We start from the raw sequence: 12,313 nt of genomic DNA on the forward strand, positions 1-12,313 counted from the left end.
CCTGGACGCAGTCGAATACTTTGAAACAAAAACCATTCTCGGGTTCTCAGTTTTAATTTTCCTTTTCAATAGCTCTGTTCTTGGCGTTGTTTTAATTTTCTCCAAATGTGCCTCAAGCAATTTTTTTGGGTACCCTCTGTCGAGATATTTCTGTTTTTGTTCTTGTAGACTTATGTCACATTGCTCTGAGTCAGATGAAATGCGCTTAATTCGCATGAATTGAGAAACTGGCAAGTTATTTATCAAGCTAGCTGGGTGAAAGCTGGAGTACAATAAGGCTGTGTTCTTGTCTGTTTCCTTTTTATAAAGACTTGTCTGTATGGAATTGTCTTTAATCTCAACAAGGACATCTAGAAATGGTAATGCTGTGTGACTTACTTTGTGAGTAAATTGGATTCTTGGGTCCACCATATTCAGACTGTTGATATTATTGAGAAGTTCAGATACTGGACGTTTCCACACTAAAAAGATATCGTCTATATAGCGTCGAAAATAGAGCAACCCTTGTTGCCATGTTGGGTCCTCAAGAATATAGTCCAGTTCAAACTTTGCCATGTATACATTCGCGTATATGCATGCTCCAGGAAAACCCATAGCTGTCCCTGTCAGTTGGTTATAGTACTTGTCTTGCCAAGAGAAGTAACTGTTAAGGAGACAGAATTTTTGTTTTACATAATTGATGACACTGAAGAATTTTGTTGTGAAACATAATAAATTGCATAAAGATGAAATGCACATAATGGTTTAAAGGAATAATTTCAATTCATGTAGTGCGCACCAGAGTCCCAGTGATCTATTAGCAAGCTGTCGCAAACTGATGCTAGCGACAGCTTTTAGGCGATAGCGAGCATTTTGGGGCCCGCTTTGCATGTCAGCGATATTTATCGCTAATGACATGCAAAGTGGGCGTACCCAACCTGTTAGCGACTGAAAGCAGTCGCTAACGTTGCTATCGCCTATTAGCAAGGCAGGCGTAGCGATGAAAATATTCCCGCTATCGTCAAAAACTAACGCCTGCTCAGACCAGTTCTTAGCCATGTTATCCAATGGGAGGTGGATAACATGGCGCCATGTTATCCAATGGGAGGTGGATAACATGGCTAAGAGCATTTTGTCTCTAATTCATGAATATCGCTGTATTCTCAACGATATTCACGCATTTCACCGCTATCGCTAGATATTTTAGCACAATGGAGAAAAATGTTGCTAATAGCATGTTTTCTCCGCTAACATATACAGCGATAGGCAGCGATAAAAAAATCGTCGCAAAGCCTATTTAGCGATAATTATCGCTACTTGTTGGTAATATGCCCCATAGTTCCATAGTGTTGTATAATATTGCGTGAGGTAATGTGGAGCAGGCACATGACAAATAGTACATTTGCTACTGAGAGTTATTAGGGGCCAGATGCATTAAAGTGTTTTGCCCATTCTGTGTCTATGGGAAAATGTGTTCATGCATATGGCTCTAGATTTATTTGGAACAATTTCATATTCTGTACTTTTAAATTTTGTATTAACTATGTTTATTAATACAAAACACTTCCTATGAACAAAGAGTTCTGCTCTGTCGTCGATCATAGCTGTAAATCTCACCCTTTTCTTACTGTCTCTCACCAACATGGTGGTTCCCCTTCCCTTACTCCTTCTATCCCTCCGCCTCTTTTCTCTTCCTACTCATAACTTATATTGGGTATGCTTACTGTACCCCTCTTCCATACCCGTGTTTGTTTGAGCTATGCATTACTGTTTTTATATGATCTATTTAGTGAAACTCATTGTTGCCCATGCCGTTGTGATGCCTCACTTTCTGCCTGCAGACAAGTTTAAGTTTGACTCTATTTATCTATATTCCCCCCTTTGTACAAGGTTGTAGGTGGAAGCAATGTATATCTTTTCTGACATTAGTATGTTCTTTTAGGCTTCATGTATATATGTATTACATGTTTTCTTTTCCTACTGTCGGTAAAAAATAATAAAATATTTAGTATTTAAAAAGTGGAATCACCAATGAGTGGTTTAAAAAGAAGAGTAAAATACGTCTCTGTTTAGCATACACGTCACCAGTCTGCGCTGATGACTGCTTTATTCGAATATGGCCATATGCCTTTCATATTAATGCAGTTATCCTGAGCACGGTGGACTGCAGAACATATCAAGAAACATTGCCATGCTAGAGGCTGATGGCAGAAGCTCGTCTCAGGGGCAAGGCCACAGGATATTTCTTGTTTATACAACATCTACGTTTGGAAACACAGTTGCATTTTTCACAGATGTCCATTGTGTTCGCTCTCTTAATAGTGCTCACTGTGTTAATTTCCTCTAAGAAAGGCCTTGTGATGTCATAGCTCGAGGCTGATGTCACAAGCAGGAATTCCACCACAGTCACTGGGAAAAGTAGAAAGTGGGACAAGTGAATGGAAATATAGAACCCTTATCTCATTTTGTATCTACACATGTTGTGAGTGAGCATGTGTACTTGTCTTAAACACTTTATGGAGTAAAGTAGTAAACACTCTACAGATGATGAATTACTTACATATCCAGCACTGCTGGTTAGATGTCCAACACTGCTGAAAAGGTGTTAACTTAAGAGATAAACTGAACCTTCAACAGTTTCCCACATCTTTAGAGTCCAGGCCCTGGTGCACCGAGGGCACACAGTCCAAAGATTGCATGGCCACCTTTGTAGGGTGCAAACAGCGGGATCTGCACTGTGCAAACTCCTCAGGCCCCGTCAAACCGAGACAAGAGTACTGAGGGACAGATCAGGGACTTTGCTTACTAACACCACCTTAACCAGCAGACCACACCTAGCTCTCAGGGAGTGGGTCACAGATGGGAGGAAGGGACAGTGTTCCAGAGCAAGGCTGGTTCAGAAGAGATTTAAGCCAAGGTCACACTAGGAGGCAACAGAAGAGAGCTTTACTCGTCGAACCGGGGCTCGTCCCTGCGGATTATCCGCGGAGAGTGATTTTCCTTTCAATAGAGACTTCAGAATGAACGATAATAATAATCATAAAGCGGATGGAGCTTTCAGCCAAATCTAAGTTCAGGGAAAAGAAATCAAGGGAATTATTTGATTCGTTTAGTTCATTACTAAGTAATGCCTCTCCTAATTGAAATATTCATGAACACTTTGCAAACACAGGTGCCAGCTCTCCCAGGCAAGGCGTGCGGCTCCTGCGCCGCGCTCCTCGAGACCGGTCTTTGAATTATTCCAATAAAAGGCAGGGTTAGACCTCTGATGAACAGAAGCCGGTGTCGTCCTCAATGAGATGGTCAGTGTAAGATTAAATAATGGTAATTAACGCTGCCGCGGCTGCACATGATACACCCTCTCAACTGGTTGTAAGAAAAGCTTTCTTTTACTTTTGATTAAATGCGAATCACGGAAGACTTGTATAGACCTGCAGTGAAACGTTCTGGGCAGGAGCTGAGTGGATGCGGTGGGCAGGAGATTACTGGATGTGTGTGGACAGGATCTGAGTGGATGTGTGTGGGCAGGAGCTGAGTAGATTTGTGTGGGCGGGAGCTGAGTTGATGCGTGTGGGCAGGAGCTGAGTGAATGTGTGTGGGCAGGAGCTGAGTAGATGTGTGTGGGCGAGAGCTGAGTGGATGCGTGTGGGCGAGAGCTGAGTGGATGCGGTGGGCAGGAGATTACTGGATGTGTGTGGACAGGATCTGAGTGGATGTGTGTGTGCAGGAGCTGAGTAGATTTGTGTGGGCGGGAGCTGAGTTGATGCGTGTGGGCAGGAGCTGAGTGAATGTGTGTGGGCAGGAGCTGAGTGGATGTGTGTGGGCGAGAGCTGAGTGGATGCGTGTGGGCGAGAGCTGAGTGGATGCGTGTGGGCAGGAGCTGAGTTAATGTGTGTGGGCAGGAGCTGAGTGGATGTGTGTGGGCAGGAGCTGGGTGGATGTGTGTGGGCAGGAGCTGGGTGGATGTGTGGTCGAGCAGTCCTGCTGATGCGTTGGGAAGGAGTGATGACGTTTAGTCAATCCATCCAGTCTAGGGGCCTTATTTATGAGGCTGTGCGTCACTTTTATGCCGCCTGTGCGTCACTTTTTGTGACGCACCAGCAGCGTAAAAAATGTGCCTTGTTGCACCATATTTACAAAGTGACGCATCTAGATAGATGCGTCACTTTGTAAACGCCTGCGCCACATTATACCTGCGCCAAGTATAATGTATGCAGTGGGGGAGTTCTGACGCAAGAAGAGACGCAGTGAAATCTATAAGATTTCACTGCGCCACTTCTCGGATGCAAATGCGTCAATATCTTACGCCTGCCTCACAGGAGGTGTAAGACAGACGCAGGCCCTTTCACATGGGGCTTGCCCCATGTGAAAGGATACATTGCTGGAGTTGCGTCACTTTTGTGACACACTCAAGCAATGTGTCACTTTTCCCCACACAGATACGTCAGAAATACTGACGTATCTGTAACACCTTGTGACATTTTGCGTCATACAGTAAATATGACGCATCAATCATGTCTCAAGGAGGGTGCACTGAGAAGTGACGCATCGCTGCTTTCACGGAGCGATGCGTCACTTCTCCTAAATGACGCCCTAGGTCTCTAACTTCTAATCTAGATGTACAACTACTTCCCTAGAGGGCCTCTATTGAAATGAGTCCCATTTTCATTACATTTATGTAAGTGCATCCTAAGTGGACATCCTGAAAAACCGGACTAACTCTGACCCACCTAGATATTACATGGACAACCTTACCTCTGCTCTGAAATGGGGTGGTTATAAAAAATAAAAAAACATAAGATACGAGAAAGAAAAAGAAAAAAGTAAAACAAATCCTCGGGGGCAGATTCACAAGCCCCTTACGCCTCTTTGTGTCACCATTGCGTCACTTTTTTGACACAACGGCGGAGCAAACAATGTGGCCAATTTACAATGTGACGCATCTTGGGAGTTGTGTCACTTTGTAAAGCCCTGTGTCACATTATACCTGCACCAAGTATAAGGAATGACGTATGGCTTTTTGTATGGCAATCGCCTTTCAGTTGTGGCTCAATGCTGGAGTTGTGTCACTTTCATGAGCAACTCCAGCAATGCGTCATTTTTGTGCCAATAGATGGGTCAGTATTTCTGACACATCTGTTAATCCTTGCGCCATGGATTACTGTATTGTAAATACAGTGCATCCATGGTGGCAATTTGGCACTGGCACAAGCAAACTGACGCATCTATGCAGATGCCTCACTTACTTGTAAATCTTCCCCACTGTCTCCTACACTAGGGTGAAAGAAAGACATCTTTATTGCTTGATTGTTAAAATCGTTGCAATACCCGTCACAGTTAATGCATAAACATATATTTAAAAAACAACATTATTATTTTTTTTTTTAAACAGGCATGTCCCATCACAGTTGGCTTTTAAAAAACAGAACCCCTTAAAGAGACTCACTTCCTACCCTGTAGTTAAGGTAAAACTCCACCAATCCTGTTAATGCCATTGGTCTTCCCTGTGGAGGGATGGGGGATGTTTGCAAAAATGAAGACATTCCTTACCATGCTTCTGAAAGCACTCTTGCCTCCTCCTTGTGTATATGTGGTTGCGTATTTCATTCCCGTCAAAAACGTCCCAGGTCAGGGTCCCATCCCAGGATGCATGGATGCATTGTCAACACCAGCACACTTGGGACAACTTCCATAAGGGAACCTTCAATGATCCTGCAAATACAATCATTCTCTCCCCCATCCTCATTATACTCAGCTCATGAACTGCTCCTCCCTTGATACTAACAACATAATTTCTCTTGAACCTGACAATGTGCCTCTCAGAATCACCTAAAGGATCTGAAGCAAAGCGATGACATCAAGGAAACACTAGAAATTCTGGCTCAGTTCATATAGTAAATGCTTTCTGACCATGCTATTGTTCAAGTCACTCTCAAAGGTCGCTAGGGGGCACATGTATCTGCATCCATCATTAGTGCATTCACAGCCTCAACCTTATAAAATGCATGCCATGAGTCAAAATGCTATGCTGGGGCTAGAAAAAATAAAGATTTTTTTAAAGATCTTTATTAATATTGTTTTGAGTTTCATAAACATTACATCAAATCCCCGCAATCAATGCTGTACCCCTGTCGTCTCCTATTTAGGGATACAGTCTGTTCATGTATACATATGTTCAAGTATCAATGCATATGATAGGGCAATTGATGGTAAGTGTTGAAAGCTGTACATCTTAAATTAACTTTTACAACACAAAGTAGAACAGGGTACATAATAAGCCAATTTCTATATCACTTTATCTCCTTTCATCCGTATACTGAGTCTGTCTTATGTCACATACATCGTATTACCATGGATGTACAGCATACATTTCTATGAGCGATTTCCAAATATTTATTTAAGTTAGGGATAGGCCACCTTATATCAATGTGCAGCCAAACATCTCGCTTTCATCAGCTAAGAACCTAACAATACCAGTTTTTTTTACATGTAACCCACTCACTGAATGAGACTTCTCTATTACCACACCTCCCATCCGCCTTCATTTCCTTTAGGGCGGCCTTCCTTCAGATTTGGTCTCAAGGGCGAGGGCATACGTGTCCCATATTACAGGTACTGGGGCTCTGCAATATACTCTCTTTAGCTTGATAGGCATGGCAGTTTCTGCAGTGGTTCACTTTAGCAAGTCTTTGACCCATATGCTCAAGTGTGGGGAGGCAGGTGACTTCCATGTCACGTATATTCGCCTCTTAATCAGTACCAGTGCCATTTCCACAATCCTTTTCATCTATCTGTTTTCCATGTAAGTATGATGTCTAACAAACACAGCAATGTTTCAGTAACCATTATTGTGTCTTTTAAATCTGCTATTACATCCAAAGCCTTTGTCCAGAAGTATGTGATGACAAGACACTGCCATTCCAAGTGGTGAAAAAATCCTCATCTAAATGATTACACCTCAGGCACTTGGCACATGCCCGATCATACATGCGTCCTATGCAGTGCGGGGTAAGATATGCTCAATGTATAGAATTCAACTCAGTAAATTTCTGTCTTGGATTGCTAGATACCCTTTGTATATACACTTTGGTGGATTTCCTTTGCTTGTCAGTAATGTCACACCCAACATTTTGAGACCATCTAGTCAACAGGCCCAAGAGACTATTCTCTTTTTGTGCTATGAATACTGTGTAAAAAGATCCACTGCCATGAGTATGCAAGAGCTGCAGTGCATCTCATTTGATTTGTTCTAAATTTTCTTGTGGCCAAGTTATATGTAATACAGCCTTCATTGAATTACACATAAGAAACTGTCTGGGACACAACCAATATGTCTCCATTACATTTTGGACTGGGCATAGTAATCCATGCTCATACAGGTTCCCATTGTTGCCACACCAACCCGCACCCAGTGTCACGTGCAATATTTTCATATTTAACTGGGATTACAATGGCATCTCCGCAGTGTAGGGACATGGAAGAGATCCCAACTAAACCTTCCACCCGACAATAATTGGCCACTTCAGCTAACTTGTTTAACATGTAGCATCTGTCCGCAGGAATCAACAGCCTCTCGATAATCGCACGTACCTTGAATTCCCTCATTAGGCCTTCATGTTCAGGGTTAGAGGAATCCCCCAACAGGCTCACTGACCACTGGAATTGTTCCTCCATGTGGCAGAACTAATAAATCAGGGCCCTAGGCCACCGTCCATTATAGGGGCGTGGGCCTTACACAAGGCTACCCTCTTCCTACCCAAACCCCATATCAAGTCAGATTAAACACTATGTAATTCCTTAAAGAAACCCTTAGTTTCACCAGGAATGCCAAGAAAAAATAGAGCAGTCTGGGCAGCACCAGCATTTTGGGAAATTTGCCAGCCTTTCCATAGGCGAGAGCAGCCTCATTGTCAGGAAGTTTAGAGACTGACGCATTGCTACCACTATCTACCCTGGTCGCCCATTAAGTGATCTTCATCCTTATGATAAATGAGTACCTTTAAGTACTTAAAGGAGCCAAGTTTCAATTCTAGTTTCGTAGGAGGTACTGATCGATGATCCATGTCAGTCATATAATGAAGAAGATATAAACACGAATTGGACCAGTTTATATTATTTTCAGGCCTGAATTATTTCCAAAGTGATCAAATATGTTCATAACTTTAGGCAGGGTATGGGCAGTGTTCCGCAGATATACTAGGACATCATCCACATAAAGTGAAATAATTTGGCACCTGTCGAACACTCATATTATCAAACTCCTAACCCTTGTTGGTGTAAATAACACAGCAAGGGTGCCATCCCAATGCAAAAATGCAGGGTGATAACTGACAGTCCTGTCTAGTGCCACTGCTTACCGTAAAATGTTCCAGAAGTATTTTGCTTGTGCACAAGTGTATAGTAACTATATCCAGCTAGAAAACTAGAGCCCCATGTCTATTTTCTCCAACAACCTCAAGAGGTATGGCCACCCCAGCATATCAAAGTCATTTTCTATGTCAAGGGATACTGCCACCTGTGTTCTCCATTGTCACCCCTTCCATTATTTAAATAAGCCGTGCAGGTTAAGGAAAGTTTTCCTTAATGAAGCCATTCCCGTCCGGGTGTATCATTTAGGTAAATATAATGGCGAATCTGTTGGCCAAAATATTACCTTAGGTTTTGTAATCCAGGTTTAGGAGGGATAGGGGCAATAAGACTGCACATCTGTCCTGCTTGGGGACCAGTATTTAGGGTCGGACTGAAAGAGAAAATAGACCTAGGCACCAACATAACAGTGGCCGTCATTAGTGAATTAAAAAACTAAAATATTGGTGCACGTTTGTAAATTGGGGCAGTTTTAAACTTGGAAAGATACGCAGTATAAATGTTTTGCACGTTAAAGGAAGTTGAATGCATTTGTGCTTGCTGCAGGCAATGTTTGTGTTCATATCAGAGAAATCAATAAGAAAAGCAGGGACAAAAGACCATAAATCAGGCACACAATCAGCAAAAACAAAACTGGCCACACATTGACCTAAGAGTTCAGCCCATTGGGTACTGCCTGATTTCCTATAGGCCAGTCCGACCCTGCCACTAATAACACCTCTCTTATTAACCCTGGCAATATTCCCTTTTGTTAAACAGTTACATACTTTTTGAGAAGCTTGTGGCCAACTGAGTTCTAAATGTGTTAAAAAAAACTCGACGACCAGACCTTCCGTGTCCGAAGTCTTGTTACATGCAAAAGCTCTATTGCTGTGCACCTGGTCAACTGTAAATGGTTCCTTCAAGATTTGTCTTTGTAAATGGTCTAGCCTAAATAGTCTAGCCTAGAAACACTCACTGTGTCAAGATCAGCCTGCAAGTCAGATGCATTCTGTGCCATAGTTAATTAAAATAAGGTTTCATAATGCTCTGCAAAAATTGTATTTATATCCACTCGAGTAGTATGTATTACTCCCCGGTATGACTTGATTGTTTCTATCAGGGCCACTGAAGTATCTGGCTTTAACAACCAGACAAGTAGTTGCCCTGACCTATGAACATCTGCAAGTTGGTATGACGCATAGTCTTAACAATCTAACCCCCCCCCCCCCCTCAGTCTTTCTACTAGGTCTTTATGTTTCTTTCTCAGTTCCCTAATGTGTTTTGTGACATTCAATCCTGTTCCAGTCTTGATTTCAGCATCTTCGAGGATATCCTCTATCTCTAATATTTCCCTGTTTAACAGTGTCTTGACTCCGTATGTGGTTTTTATGCAAATTTCACAAATTACAACTTTGATTTCATCCCACCAAAGTAAAAAGAGATGCCTTCCCTATTGTTTCCCTGAATTATGTATCTAGAAGTACCTGGGTGCACATCCTCCATGTAGGTATCTGGGCTCTCACTTGTCTCCAGTTTATTACTATCATCAGGGGGTTGTGATCAGAAAGGGTGTGACCTAAATACCCTCTGGCATGTATCTTGGTCCTTATTGACTCTTCACATGGGAACACAGAATTATAGGAACACTCTCTTTTCCTCTATTGCATTTTCCTCCAGGCATCTCAGAGTCCACATCAATTTACCCAGTTCTGAAAATAATTAGTCACCCCAACCGTCTGAGTCCCAAATGGTGGTGATATCGATCTGTCCTGTCTGAATTAGGCACAATCTTGGAATCTCTGGCAACGGAGGAGTCACTAACGGTACTCGGTGACTTCAACTTCCATCTAGATAAAAGCAATGACAATGATACACTCTCTCTTTTGTCTGATATGGAAATCTTGGGACTTACTCAACTGGTAAACCAGCATACTCATGAAGCAGGGCATACGCTGGACGGCATTTTCATCCACATAACCAATATCCTCCCGCTTCCATGGTCTGACCATCATGTAGTCCTAGGTTCAATTATAACTAATGAGGCCTCCAACACTAGGGCAGCCCCTCTTAGTCGTGAACCATTTAAGGCTTGGAGACACATTAACAACACAAACCTTAAACTTCTACTTGATGGTACTAAACCGACTCTGTCAGATAACCCTGAAATCGCCACTAAGCAATACCAGGACTGGTTAGGTCATGCTACAAATGAATTAGTTCCTCTCAAATCGATAACTAGAAACAGGAAGGCCCCCTCAGCCCCATGGTTCTCTGAGGAACTAAGGAAGCAGAAACAACTCTGCAGAAATAGGGAGAGACACTGGAGAAAAAACTATGATGAAAAAAGCAAAAATCAGTATAAAGTGATGTTAGCTCAGTATAAATCCATGATTAAAAGTGCTAAAAAGAAGTATTTTAGTGAGCAAATAGAGAAGGCAAAGAACTCTAACAAGAAGCTCTACGAAATCACTAAGCAGCTAGCAGGATATGCCCCTGATCTTAATCCCACGGTCTCACAATCCTTCTGTGATACATTAGCACTATTCTTTTTCACAAAAGTGAACGACATTTACTCAGCCTTCTCATCAAATGCTAGTAACAGTACAAATATTGCACACCTCTCTACATCTAGCAGCGTATTTACTCAGTTTACCAATATCACAGAGGCCCAAACCAGAGACATTGTAAGCACCATCAAAACAGGATCAGCTCTGGATCCATGTCCATTAAAAACCCTCTCCCCGATTATGGACTCCTTGATTCCGGCTATCACACAAATCTGTAATTCAATGTTCAGCTCAGGACTCTATCCAAGTTTGTTAAAAAAAACCCTCTTGAAGCCCCTTTTAAAAAAAACGTGCCTAGACAAATCGGAGCTGAAAAACTACAGGCCTATTGCCAATCTCCCTTTTTTAGCAAAGGTTGTAGAAAAGGCTATGAATACCCAGCTAGCAACTTTTATCGAGGAACATCACAAACTTGACGAGACCCAATTTGGGTTTCGCAAGTTCCACGGAACAGAGACTGCCCTGATTAAGGCTGCTGACGACATTAGAGTCATTCGAGACCAAGGAGGTTCAGCACTATTGGTGTTACTGGATCTCTCGGCAGCCTTCGACATGGTCGACCATCACGTTTTGGTCGACCGTGTCGAAAAAATGGGTGTTCAAGGGAGAGCCTTGAATTTACTGGCGTCGTTTTTGAACAACAGATCTCAGGCGGTGACACTGGGACCTTTTCAATCGGCCAACCTGTCTTTGCCGTGTGCGGTACCACAAGGTTCATCCCTTAGTCCGACACTTTTTAACATCTATGTGTCGGACCTAGCTAAAACCATCAAAGCACATGGGATGAACCTTACCTCATACGCAGATGACACACAGTTGGTCTTGGCCATCAAAAATGATGGAGAAAAAGTGGCTGAGGGATTCAAAGCAGGCATGTTGGCAATTGGACAGTGGATGTCCGTAAACTGTCTAAAACTCAACTCCCAAAAAACGGAAGTAGTTGTCTTTGGACAGCTAGTTCCAAGTTGGTCTCCCATCTGGTGGCCAACTTCCTTTGGAACTTTACCAAAACCAGCTTCAAAGGTTAGGTTAGGAACCTGGGAGTGGTCTTCGATAACGACCTTAATTTTGTTGCCCATGCCAATCAGACTGCTGCCACAGCATTCCATAAATTACGATTGGTGAAAAAAATTCTTCCTTTTCTACCGAAGAATGTAGGCAAAACTTTGGTCAGTTCCCTAGTCTTATCCTCGTTAGACTATTGTAATGGCCTATTTGCCAATGCCCAGATCAGGGTCATTAAGAAAATGCAGACCGTACAGAATGTGGCGGCCAGACTTCTCTCTGGTATTCCCAGGTATAAACCCATAGCCGATACAATCAGATACTACCATTGGCTTCCTATCGGAAACCGTATTAAATTCAAGACACTATGTATAGTCTACAAATCACTGCACCAACAAGCACCTCGTTCTTGA

Source organism: Lissotriton helveticus, chromosome 3_1 (genome assembly GCF_964261635.1).
Source record: "Lissotriton helveticus chromosome 3_1, aLisHel1.1, whole genome shotgun sequence".
In the NCBI taxonomy this organism is placed as follows: Eukaryota; Metazoa; Chordata; class Amphibia; order Caudata; family Salamandridae; genus Lissotriton; species Lissotriton helveticus.